The 12,613-nt window shown below is 47.1% G+C and overlaps 1 protein-coding gene across 2 annotated transcripts in view; it reads left to right on the forward strand.

The window, feature by feature from the left end:
- Positions 1–97: 97 nt before the first annotated feature.
- Positions 98–12,613, forward strand: part of peak1 (pseudopodium-enriched atypical kinase 1) — a 241,236-nt gene continuing 228,720 nt past the window's right edge. The window contains exon 1 of one of the 2 annotated variants that reach the window (XM_059946658.1): positions 98–205. The gene's annotated coding sequence lies outside the window, so the exon portion shown is untranslated. The remainder of the gene's footprint in view (positions 206–12,613) is intronic. The other variant, XM_059946659.1, reaches the window with a different exon arrangement.

Raw genomic sequence — 12,613 nt, forward strand, 5'->3', positions numbered from 1 at the left:
GACGGGGAGGGAAATACGCGCGAGCCGGCGCGGCCAATCGCCCCGCTCGGATCCACGCCTCGCGGATGCGCGCGCGCGCTCCGGCTGTGTTTTCAGTCGCGGCAGCGCAGTGAGGGAAATGCGCCCGGCCGCGGGAAGATCCAGCAGGGAGAACGGTATAGGCATTTAACCTTAAATCTCTTCCATCCGGTGCCGCAGCCGACAGGTAAGACCAGACTCTGTTGTTCCCACCGCTGTGGGGTCTTGGGGAAAGTGACAGTTAGACGTTTGATTTGGGAGGGGGGCGATAAGTTTGAGTCGAGTGTGAGGGTGAGCGAGCGGCGGAGCGGCTGTCTCAGCCCAGCCGCCCCCGATCCCCTATTGCACGGCTTGCCTACGCGGGCAGTTTCGTGTAAATTGTAACATCCAGCTGAAACTCTGCAAAAAAAACCCTCATCTTCAAGATCTGCTTTCTTTTTCTGAGCGATGTAAAACAAAATCCTATCGGATAGAAAGTTTCTAGCCTGGCCGTAAATTGCTCGCCAACTACATCTCTCCTTGAAAAGTTAAATGATTCCTGTTCAACTTTTAACCCTTTTGTAAGAGACCTCATAATGTAACCTGGGGGCTGAGAGAAATGTTCTCGGGTTCATTTTATCTTTGTAATCTGCAGTTCTGTTCCACTGAAAGTCATTGATTGGCGGATAGACCTCAAGCCCAACTCTTGTGGTAGTTTAAAGAGAAAGACATTGATTTCTTTTCGCTTTTGGACATAGCGAAAGAAAAAATACTGGTTGGCAAAAATAAATCGAGTGGGTGGAAGGAGGCATTTTGTGGACCGTGTGAGTTCCTTGACCATGCTGTCTCTCGGGCTTCTCCAACATCATATTTACTTGATGTGAAGGATGAAATTTATATTTAAATTTATTTGCGTAATGATAGGGGTTTATTAAAATAAATAAGTCCAGTTGTATTAATTCTATGATAAATATGTTTAGCAGAAATTAAAGGGCGGAACCATATTTCTGTATTATTCTGCGTTCTTTATATTTACATATGTAATACTTCTGATATTATTACCCGCTTTGAGTTTGGTCTAACGAATCAGAAGGAGGCTATTATGTTGCTTTCATTACGTTTCTAGATTTTGGAAGGATAAAAATGCAAGTTAGAGTTTGAAATGATTGCTGTCTCTTTTTGGCAGAGAATTTAAACTGTTTGATCTTCTGAATCACAGATGCTAAGGGAATAATTTAAAGCAGATTCTTTTTTTTGCCAGCTTGCCTCACAATATTTGATATGATCTGTGTTGCAGTTGTGAAAGCAATATCCACCTATTATCTGTACCAAGAAGTGGATTTGCCTAGGGTTTCAGCACTTGTGCTGTGAATGAGGGCAGAGTAATTCTGGTCAGTCCCACAAATGCAGTGGAGAAATTGAATAATTTACCCCGCTTTCATGTGGAACTTTGTTTCGGGCTTGGCATAAAGATTTAATGTAGTTAATTTTCAAATGCCAGAAAATAACACTGATGTTCCTTGCATACTGTCTAGTAACGTAAATTGGAACGTTTGATGATTTGTGTTACTCTGAGGGCATGTTCATCCTCTTGATCAATATTTTAGTCATTTGTGGATATCAGGTAAATTTCGCTGAAGTTCAGCAATGACATTTAACAAAATGTTCTTGTAAAGGCTTTACTGCTGGTAAATTCATTTTCCTAATCATGCATTATATTTGATAATGTGGTAGCTCGTATATTATTGAGATACAGCATGGATTAGGCCCTTTTGGCCCTTCTGGCCACTCTGCACAGCAACCCACCAATTTAACATTAGTATAATCACGGGAGGAACTTTACTGCTTTATGCTTTACTAATCACGGGACAATTTATAATGTCCAATTAATCTACCAACATCTTTGGGTTGTGGGAGGAAACCGGAGCACCCAGAGGAAACCCACGCAGTCATGGGGAGAACATACAGACTTCTTACAGGCAGCAATGGGAACTGAACCTGTACTGTAAAGTGTTACACTAACCACTACACTACCATGCTGTCCTATATTGTAGCACATTATATACTATAAAATGGTATATATTATGCTTTAATTCTCTACTCTTGAAAATCGCATGTACTAGGCTGATTGCCCATTGCTGATATTATCTATGAAGAAGAAAAGTATAACAATAAAGTGGCGAGTTCTCTAATAAATTGTAATTGTGGCTAATTTTTTCACTTAATCTTTGGAGGATTTGTTTTTATTTTTGCAACATACTCTTAACTGCTGTGAGTTGGATATAATTAAGGCTTGCTAGAAGTACTCACCGGGCCAGGCAGCATCTATGGAGAGACAGAAGCAGGGTTAATGTTTCAGGTCAGTGACTACTTCCATAAGTGTTTCCATCAAGGATCAGTGGACAACAGTCAGGAGAGGCTGAGGTTTACAGAGGGAAGATTATTGAACTTACTTACAGTTCTGAAAACCATATTGTATAACCACTGAGGGATCTCAAATGGATAAATTGCTAATACAATCAGTATAGAATTGATGTAATTTTGCTAGACAGACACGTGAAATGGAAGGATTATATTGTACTAAGAGTTTATGTGCTTGGCGTACTACTTATTGTTCTACATATCAGTGGTTGAATTACATGCACCTTCAGGGCTTTTGGCATCCATAATTTGCAATGTTTTTTCTTTGTAGATCCAGATTACATTTAGACAATTTCAAAGTCTCTTATATAAGGTACATAATTTGGATCAAATAGTGATACCAAGAGATTTCTGTGCACTGGGTATGGTTATTCTAACAAATTCATGGCTGGCATCTATATTGCCACTGTATGTTTGAGATTGACTGTCCAGGTTCTAACTTGCAACAAACTCTGTACATCTGTCATCCCTGAACATGATTGGCTTCTGGTTAAGCAATGGAAAAATTGTTCAAATTTGTCCTCTACACAAAAAAACAGGACATATCCCATTACTGTCAGATCTTTCTGTCATCACACAATTATGAGGAAAGCGCTTGAAGGGATCAACAGTGATATCGAGGGGCATAACCTGCTCACTGATGACCCGTTTAGTATTCACAATTTCACACATCTTTGGACCTCATTGCGACTTTGGCCTACATGTGATTGAACAACTAAATTCCAAAACTGGCATTCTGGTGACTCCACTTGGCATTGAGGTGGTATTTGACTTGAGTGTGACATAGGGAGTCTAGGTAAAATTGAAGTCAAGTGCATATTGTGATCTTATTGAATGGGACAGGCCACTTTTAGTTGTGCTAAAACGATTCTAACTATGAGGATGTTTTATGTCCAAAGGAAGTAGGTTGTGGTTTTTGGGGGTCTAGCATTTTGGACTTCACTGCAAAATTTCTGAGAGCAATGACAAAGGTCAAGCCAGCTGAGCTTCTTCCCTTTTAGGTAGTGATGGAATGACTCATAGGATCTTCATGATAGTATGCAAGAAATCCTGGCCTGCATTCAGACATGAGCTGATAAGTGATGGGAATATTTGTGCAGTCAAAGTTCTAGGTGAGCAATCGTGAAGGATTCTAGCCATCTACATTTAGCATTCATTGCCAGTGCCATCTCAGAATTCCTCATTGTCATGAACTTCAGGTCAACATTTGTCAGGAACTCAACTCAATAAGTCAGCCGCATAAATAATATGGCAGATCAGAGGATGGGCATCCTGTGGCAAATGATTTGCCATTTCACTCCACGATCTACAAGGCATGGATCAGGAGCATGATGGAACACTCTGTACTTGCTTGTAGGAGTGCAACAACAAATCAGTCCACTTGACTGGCACTCCATCTATCAGTTTGAGTATTCATTCCCTCTGCCACCTTTGCTCAATGGTATGTTATATGCTGTTGCATTGGAGTCTCCAAAATTACTCTGACAGCACCTTCTATACCTGCAATTTCTCTCATCAGAAAGGACAAGAGAGTACACTCCTACCTGTTTCAAAATGAAGGAACTCAGGGAGTCAGGAAACATCTGTAGAGGCAAAGGGATGCTCGATGTTTCAGTTTATGACCTATAGGGTCAGGACTTGAACCATTGAATATTCCTTTGCTTCCACAGATGCTCCTCAACCCACTGATCTGTTTTTGCATCTGCAGTCTCTTGTGACACTATTACCTGCATATTTTCTTGCAGTTAGCACAGTATCCTGACTTTGAGTTCTAGAGCAATTATAGCATGCATACACATTTTTGGCCAAGCGGTCCATGATGACAGTGGTGCTCACCCAACTAGTTTCAACTTCCTACATTCAACCCATATCCCTCAACCTTGTTCCTTAATGCACCTGTCCACATTACTTTAAATATTAATTTTTTTTGGATATTTGTTCTACATGACCACCCTCTGTGTGGAAAAAGTTACACTTTTGTGGGGTTGCAACTTACAACCCTTTTAAATATTTTCTCTCTCAGCTGATATCGCTGCCTACACCCCTGGTCTTGGACTTCACTTTGGGTAGGGGTTCTCAATCTTTTTATGCCATGGATCAATGCCATTAAGCAAGGGATCTTTGGACCCCAGTTTGGGAGCCCTGACCCAGGGTGAATATTGGGGAAAAGACTGTTGCTAGCTGTTACTTGGAAATCTATTGTCATTTCTCCTTTGTTGGTGCAAATCCTGGAACTTTCTACACCACAATATTGTAGAGCTTCACCAGAAGAACTATAATGTTCAAATTGGTATCCTGCCTGCATCCCAAGGTGTGTGAGTATTTCCAGTAAACCCTGCATCCAGAGCTTAAATTAAGTATATTTAAAGCAAGTTACAAATGTAGTAGTGTGGCGACCCATTTCCTGGCACATCCGAACCGACTCACAATTAGATAGCCTACGGGGGTTTACGAGCACAGAGCTTTGGAGCCTCTGCGCCATGGGGGGCAGGTTGAGGGAGGCTTAAAAGTGAGGCTGAAGATTTCGAATAAAGTTTTTCCTTCGACTGCAGTTACTGACTCCGTGTCGTAATTTTAGCGCTGCGTGTAGCACACCGCTACAGTAGTTCCCTTTTGGCCGAGCTCCCTGTGAACTGAGATCTGTGCTCCTTTAATTTTTTCTTCGGTTTTAATTATTCAAACATTAACTTCTGTGTCTTCAACTACCAAGTCCCTGGCCTCTGGAATATATTTTAAGAAAGTCATTTAAAACGTACCTCTTTAATCAAACTTTTGGTCATCTGACCTAATACCTCTTGCTCTGACATTACGCCATATTTGGAAGCACTGTGGCGACCCATTTCCTGGCACATCCGAGCCGACTCACAATTAGATAGCCTACGGGGGTTTGCGAGCACAGAGCTTTGGAGCCTCTGCGCCGCGGGGGGCAGGTTGAGGGAGGCTTAAAAGTGAGGCTGAAGATTTCGAATAAAGTTTTTTTCCTTTGACTGCAGTTACCGACTCCGTGTCGTAATTTTAGCGCTGCGTGTAGCACACCGCTACAATTGGTGACCCCGACAGTCCAAATGATTTTTGGACCAGAAATGACCGACGCCACCTCTGTTCATGCGGTTTCGTTGAAACTGCCGGGTTTCTGGACACAGCGCCCGAACCTATGGTTCCAGCAAGCCGAAGCCCAATTCCACGTTCGCCAGATCACCTCAGAAGACACCCACTACTACTATGTGGTGAGCTCCCTCGACCAGGACACAGCGGCCCAGGTCGCGGAGTTCGTACAGTCGCCCCCGGCAGACGGCAAGTACACGGAATTCAAAGCCCTGCTCCTCAGGACTTTCGGACTCTCACGGCGCGAGCGGGCTGCCCGTTTACTGCTCCTGGATGGCTTGGGCGACAGACCTCCATCGGCTTTAATGAATGAGATGTTGTCTCTTGCCGACGGACACACACACTCCCTCATGTTTGAGCAGGCATTCCTGGAGCAGCTGCCCGAGGACATACGCCTGCTGCTGTCCGACGCGGATTTCAGTGACCCCCCGGAAGGTGGCAGCCCGGGCGGACTTGCTGTGGAACGCCAAAAAGGTGAGCGGGGCGTCCATCGCACAGATCTCCCAGCCACGCTCCCAGCAGCAAACCAGTCCAGGCCCGGTCGCAGAGCCCGCCAACCCCCGGCCCAATGAACACTGGTGCTTCTACCACCAGCTGTGGGGCGCAGAAGCCCGCCGTTGTCGCCCACCCTGCAAGTTCCTGGGAAACGCCAGGGCCAGCCGCCGCTGATGGCTATGGCGGCTGGCCATCGGGATAGCCTCCTGTATGTGTGGGATAGAAGGTCGGGATGCCGGTTTTTGGTCGATACTGGGGCTGAGATCAGCGTTTTACCTCCGACGAGTTACGACACCCGCAGCAGGGCACTGGGTCCCCCCCTGAGGGCCGTGAATGGCAGCACAGTAAGGACCTATGGCACCCGTCAGGTGCAGCTACAGTTCGGCTCCAGCCAGTTCACGTGGGACTTCACACTGGCCGCCGTAGCCCAACCGCTTCTGGGTGCGGATTTTTTGCGGGCTCACAGCCTACTGGTCGATCTGCCCAGGAAGAGACTGGTACACGCCGAGACCTTTCAGACGTTCTCCCTGGGTGCAGCCCAGTTGCCAACCCCTCACCTCGGCTCCATCACGCTGTCCGACAACGACTTCACCAGGGTCCTGGCGGATTTCCCATCGGTTCTGGCACCGCAGTTCACAGCGGCCATGCCCAGGCACGGCGTACAGCACCACATCCCGACCCAGGGACCACCCCTCCATGCCCGCGCTCGGCGGCTTCCCCCGGACAAGCTCCGACTGGCGAAGGAGGAGTTCCAGAGGATGGAGGAATTGGGGATCATCCGGCGGTCCGACAGCCCATGGGCCTCCCCCCTGCACATGGTGCCCAAAGCGACGGGGGGCTGGAGACCGTGCGGCGACTACCGCAGGCTGAACGAGGCTACCACACCGGACCGCTACCCTGTGCCGCACATTCAGGACTTTGCAGCAAACCTGCACGGCGCACAGATCTTCTCCAAGGTAGACCTCGTCCGAGGGTACCATCAAATCCTGATGCATCCTGACGACGTCCCCAAAACGGCTCTCATCACCCCGTTTGGCCTTTTCGAGTTCCTCCGCATGCCGTTCGGCCTGAAGAATGCCGCACAGACGTTCCAGCGGTTAATGGACGCAGTGGGACAGGACCTGGACTTCTCGTTTATCTATTTGGATGACATCCTCATAGCCAGCAGCAGTCATCAGGAGCATCTGTCCCACCTCCGTCAACTCTGCGCCCGACTGAGTGAGTACGGTCTTACAATCAACCCCGCCAAATGCCAGTTGGACTCGATACCATTGACTTCCTGGGCCACAGGATTACTAAAGACGGGGCAACCCCTCTGCCCGCTAAGGTAGATGCGGTCCCCCTCTTTCCCCGACCCAGCACGATCAAAGGCCTTCAGGAATTCGTTGGTATGGTCAATTTCTACCGCCGCTTCCTCCCTTCAGCTGCCCGGATCATGCGCCCCCTGTTCGCCCTGATGTCTGGTCCGAGCAAGGACATTACCTGGGACGAGGAGTCCGCCGCCGCTTTCGTTCAAACGAAAGAAGCTTTGGCGAACGCCGCAATGCTAGTACATCCCAGAATGGACGCCCCTACCGCCCTCACAGTGGACGCATCAAACACGGCAGTCGGTGGGGTGCTGGAGCAACTCATCGCAGGTCGCTGGCAACCCCTGGCGTTTTTCAGCAAACACCTGCGACCACCCGAGCTCAAATACAGTGCTTTCGACCGGGAACTGTTGGCGCTCTACCTGGCAATCCGGCATTTCAGGTACTTCCTAGAAGGTCGGCCCTTCACCGCGCTCACGGACCACAAACCGCTTACCTTTGTGTTTACGAAAGCGTCCGATCCCTGGTCGTCCCGCCAGCAACGCCACCTGTCCTACATCTCTGAATACACGACGGATGTCCGGCACGTCTCGGGTAAGGACAATGTCGTGGCGGATGCGCTCTCTCGCCCTACCGTTCATGCCCTTTCCCAAGGGGTAGACTTTGAGGCACTGGCAGAGGCGCAGCAGGCGGATGAGGAGATTCCGAGTTACAGAACCGCAGTCTCCGGTTTGCAGCTCCAGGACCTCCCCGTGGGCCTGGGTGAGAGGACCCTACTCTGTGACGTCGCCACCGGCCAGCCCCGTCCCGTCGTCCCGACAGCCTGGCAGCGCCGCGTTTTCGACTCCATTCATAACTTGGCGCATCCCTCCATCCGGACAACTGTCCGGATGGTTTCCAGCAGGTTCGTTTGGCACGGACTCCGCAAACAGGTCAGTGAATGGGCCAAAATGTGCATGCACTGCCAGACGGCCAAGGTGCAGCGGCACACCAAAGCCCCACCGCAGCAGTTCCATCCCGCCCACCGGCATTTCGACCACATTCATGTGGATATTGTGGGCCCCCTGCCAGTGTCGCGCGGAGCGCGGCACCTCCTGACTATTGTGGACCGGTTCACAAGATGGCCAGAGGCGGTCCCGCTCACCGACACCACCTCCGAATCTTGCGCCCGAGCCCTGATCGCCACCTGGATATCTCGCTTTGGTGTACCAGCCCACATTACCTCCGACAGAGGCGCCCAGTTCACCTCCAGCCTGTGGTCAGCTATGGCCAGCCTTTTGGGGACTCAGCTGCACCACACCACTGCCTACCACCCACAGTCGAAAGGGCTAGTGGAGCGTTTCCACCGTCACCTGAAGTCGGCCCTCATGGCCCGCCTGCGAGGAGCCAACTGGGCGGACGAGCTTCCCTGGGTCCTACTCGGCATCCGCACAGCGCCCAAGGACGACCTGCACGCCTCGTCGGCCGAGTTGGTATACGGCGCGCCCCTGGTCGTCCCCGGGGAGTTCCTACCAGCCCCAAGGGGGCAAGAGGAAGATCCCGCAGCAGTCCTGGGCAGACTACGCGAGAAGCTCGGTAACCTGGCCCCCATACCCACTTCACAGCACGGGCGGCACCCGACCTGCATACCCAAAGACCTACAGAACTGTAAGTTTGTGTTTGTACAAAGGGGCGGGCATCGGCCGCCGCTGCAGCGGCCATACGAGGGGCCGTTTATGGTGCTCCGGAACAACGGGTACACGTTCGTGTTGGACGTTGGGGGGAAAGAGGAGGTTTTCACGGTGGACCGCCTCAAACCGGCCCATGTGGACCTGGCGCAACCAGCTGAGTTTCCGGCACCTCGGCGCAGAGGCCGACCTTCCAAGCAGTCTGGCCCAGACTGTGGACATTGGGGGGTGTATCGCCGGTTCTGGGGGTGGGGGGATTATGTGGCGACCCATTTCCTGTCACATCTGAACCGACTCACATTTAGATAGCCTATGGGGGTTTGCGAGCACAGAGCTTTGGAGCCTCTGCGCCGCGGGGGGCAGGTTGAGGGAGGCTTAAAAGTGAGGCTGAAGTTTTCGAATAAAGTTTTTTTCCTTCGACTGCAGTTACCGACTCCCTGTCGTAATTTTAGTGCTGTGTGTAGCACAACGCTACAGCACCATTATGTGCAAATTTTATTGTGATTCCAACCTTTATGATTTAGATCACTTCCCAATTTTTACTAAAATGTAAGTGGAGGTGGAGCAGCATTATAGGTTGTATTATGTCATTCCATGTGGAATTCTTTTTTGGGCAATCATAGGTTATTTCAAATAGTCTCTCTTGGCTTAGAAATATGAGTTTCAGATATACGGTTTCACAATGAATAACATTTAATTTGTTTTCAGTGGTTGTTATGTATTTACACAATGCTTTTGAACATATTTTACGACAAAGTGCTGATTTCTTGTAAGTAAAATTGTTGATTCTTTCAAAAAAATACTAACCCTGCAAATGTAGTGTTTTATCAAAGCAAATATTGTTTAAGTTTGCTTATCTGGGGATTAGAAATGGAAGAGTATACAAGGGAAATTTATGTCTCAGTCACTAAATGTGCATGAAGGAAAAAATCTGCAGATGCTAGAAATCAAAGGACAGAAAATGCCAGAAGTATTCAGTGTGTCAGGCAGCTTCTAGAGAGAAACACGGTCAATATTTTGGGTCAGCAACCTTCATTAGAACGAGGAAAGTGATGAAAAAGTCCTTTATTTTAATGTTACTTGTAAATTTTAGTCACTTCCATCAAGTCTTCCTTCGGCTTCTGTTACAAAGTTTAAAAAAAACCTTAATCTTTTCTCATAACTAGTTTCTAATCATGGCAATGCCCTTGTAATCTCAACTGCACACTCTTGTGTAACTTTATAAATTGTCTGCCATTATTCAGGGTTTTAGTGGAAATTAATCAGCATTAAGCTGATTTTCTCTTCTTTCCTATACCCACCCCAATAGCTCTCATGCAACTTAATGAAGCAAAAACAATATAGAAGTTACATTTCATTGTTGCCTTAAGTATAGAATATTGAAGGCAACAAAGCAATAGATATAGAAATTTTATAAGAGCATTATTCAAATTAGACACTAAATCACACAGAAAATATAAGAGCAGATGACCAAAAGTTTGATCAAAGAGGTATGTTCTAAGGAACATCTGAAAGGACAAAAGAGATGGAGATGTTAGTTGAAGAGAAAGCTGTCAATATGACACTGTAGTTATATTTGGTGTTGAGCAAACTAAGATAATTGGAGGACAGCAAGTATCCTTGTAGTGTTTTTGGCTTTATCATTGTGAGAATGAATTCAGTGTATGGATGAACTTGAAATTGGGGTGAGGGGTGAGAATTTTAAAATCAAGGCATTGCTTAACTACCAGCTGTTGTTTGTTAACAGATTCAGCAATAGAGAATAGTAAATGTTTTTGCAAATCTAAAGCATCAGGAAATGCTGGCATTGCACAAATAGGACTGTCAAGTTCATAAGTGCATTTCCACCATCTCCCATTTTCATTTTTAACATCTGAAAAGAGTGACTTCTTTTTGTAGGTCAGAACTGCACAATGTGGCTGCTGTAATCACCTATCATGAAGTAGTTTCTCAGTATTACTGGTAGATGTATAATGAATCAAAACAATTTAAGTTCTTCTTTAGAACCTCAGCAACATTCTATGCCCAAGTGGTCCTCTGCCTTTTCTTCTTTAAAAAAATAAGACTGTCCCAGCCTTTCTAACCTACCCCTGTCATACCGCTGCCTGGGAATCATTCTCATTAATCTTTTGTTCTAAAGCCTTCAATTCTTACTATCATGTGTAACCAGAATTGAAAGCAATTTTCCAGTAGTATTTCATCAACACAAGAAAGCCTGTAGATGCTGGAACTCCAAAGCAAAACAAATACACCCCCCCCCCCATTTATGGAAAAGAATAATCAGTCAACATTTTGGGCTGAGACCCTTCTTCAGGAGTGAGAAGAAAGATGCCAGAATCAAAAGGTAGGAGGGAGGGGAAGGAGACCAGCTGGAATGTGATAGTTGTACCCAGGTGGGTGGGGAAGGTCAAGGCTGGAGAAGAAAGACTCTGATAAAAGAGGAGAGCAGGCCATAGGAGAAAGGGAAGGAGGACGGGACCCAAGGGAAAGAAATGGTGAGAAGAAGTGAAAGATCAGAGTGGGGAATAGAAGAGGTGGGGGGGGGGGGAGAAGTGGTGTTTGTTTATTGGAAGGAGAAATCTATAATCATGCCATCAAGTTAGAGGCTACGTAGACCGAGTATGGTGTTGCTCCTCCACCCTGAGGGTGGCCTCATCTTGACACGAGGAGGTCATGGACCAACACATCTGAATGAGAATTAAAATATTTGACCACTGGGAAGTCCCAGTGGCAGATGGTGTGGAAGTGCTCAATGAAGTGGTCCCCCAATTTATGACAGGTCTCACCAATGTAGAGAATGCTACATCAGGAGCACTGGACACAATAGACAATCACAGCAGATTAGCAGGTGAAGTGTTGCCTCACCTGGAAGGACTGTTTGAGGCACTGACTGGGACAGAGGGAAGAGGTGTAAGAGCAGGTGTAGCACTTACAGTAGATTGCTTGCAGGGATAAATGCCTGAAGGGAGATTTTTCAGGAGGGAGGAATGGACAAGGGAATTGTGTGGGATCAATCCTTGTGGAAAGGGGAGGTAGTGGGAGGTGGGAGGAGGTAAAGGTACATTTAGTGGTAGGATACCTTTGAAGATGGTGCAAGATGTGGAGGATAATGCATTGGATACGGAAGGCAATGGGGTTTTAGGTAAGGACAAGAGGACTCGATCACTATTAAGGCAGTGGGAAGGTGGGATGAGCACAGATGTACGGGAAATGGAGATATGGGTGAGGGCAACATCAATAGCAGAGGGGAGGGAGTTCCTTAAAGGAGGACATCTCTGATGTTCTGAAACAGAAAGCCACATTCTGGGAGCTGATGTGAAGGCAACAAAACTGAGGAAAGGGAATAGCATTTTTACAGGATAGGGTGTTTTCAGAATGAAGATGGGAATTTTTAGATTGTGATATTGCTTATATGGGAGTCTGAATCAATAGGTACAGTATTAATGGATGTAGGGGGCATGACAAAAGGCAGGTTGTGCTTATAAGTGTCTTGGATGCTCTCAGTTTTATAGAGTAGAAAGAAAGGCTGACTGGGTGTGCACTTGAAGAATCAGAATGGAGGTAAAGCATGAATGAAAGTTTTACCCTAAATTCAGTTGCGACCTGGGACCAGGCAAAACA

This window comes from Hypanus sabinus, chromosome 21 (assembly GCF_030144855.1).
Source record: "Hypanus sabinus isolate sHypSab1 chromosome 21, sHypSab1.hap1, whole genome shotgun sequence".
In the NCBI taxonomy this organism is placed as follows: domain Eukaryota; kingdom Metazoa; phylum Chordata; class Chondrichthyes; order Myliobatiformes; family Dasyatidae; genus Hypanus; species Hypanus sabinus.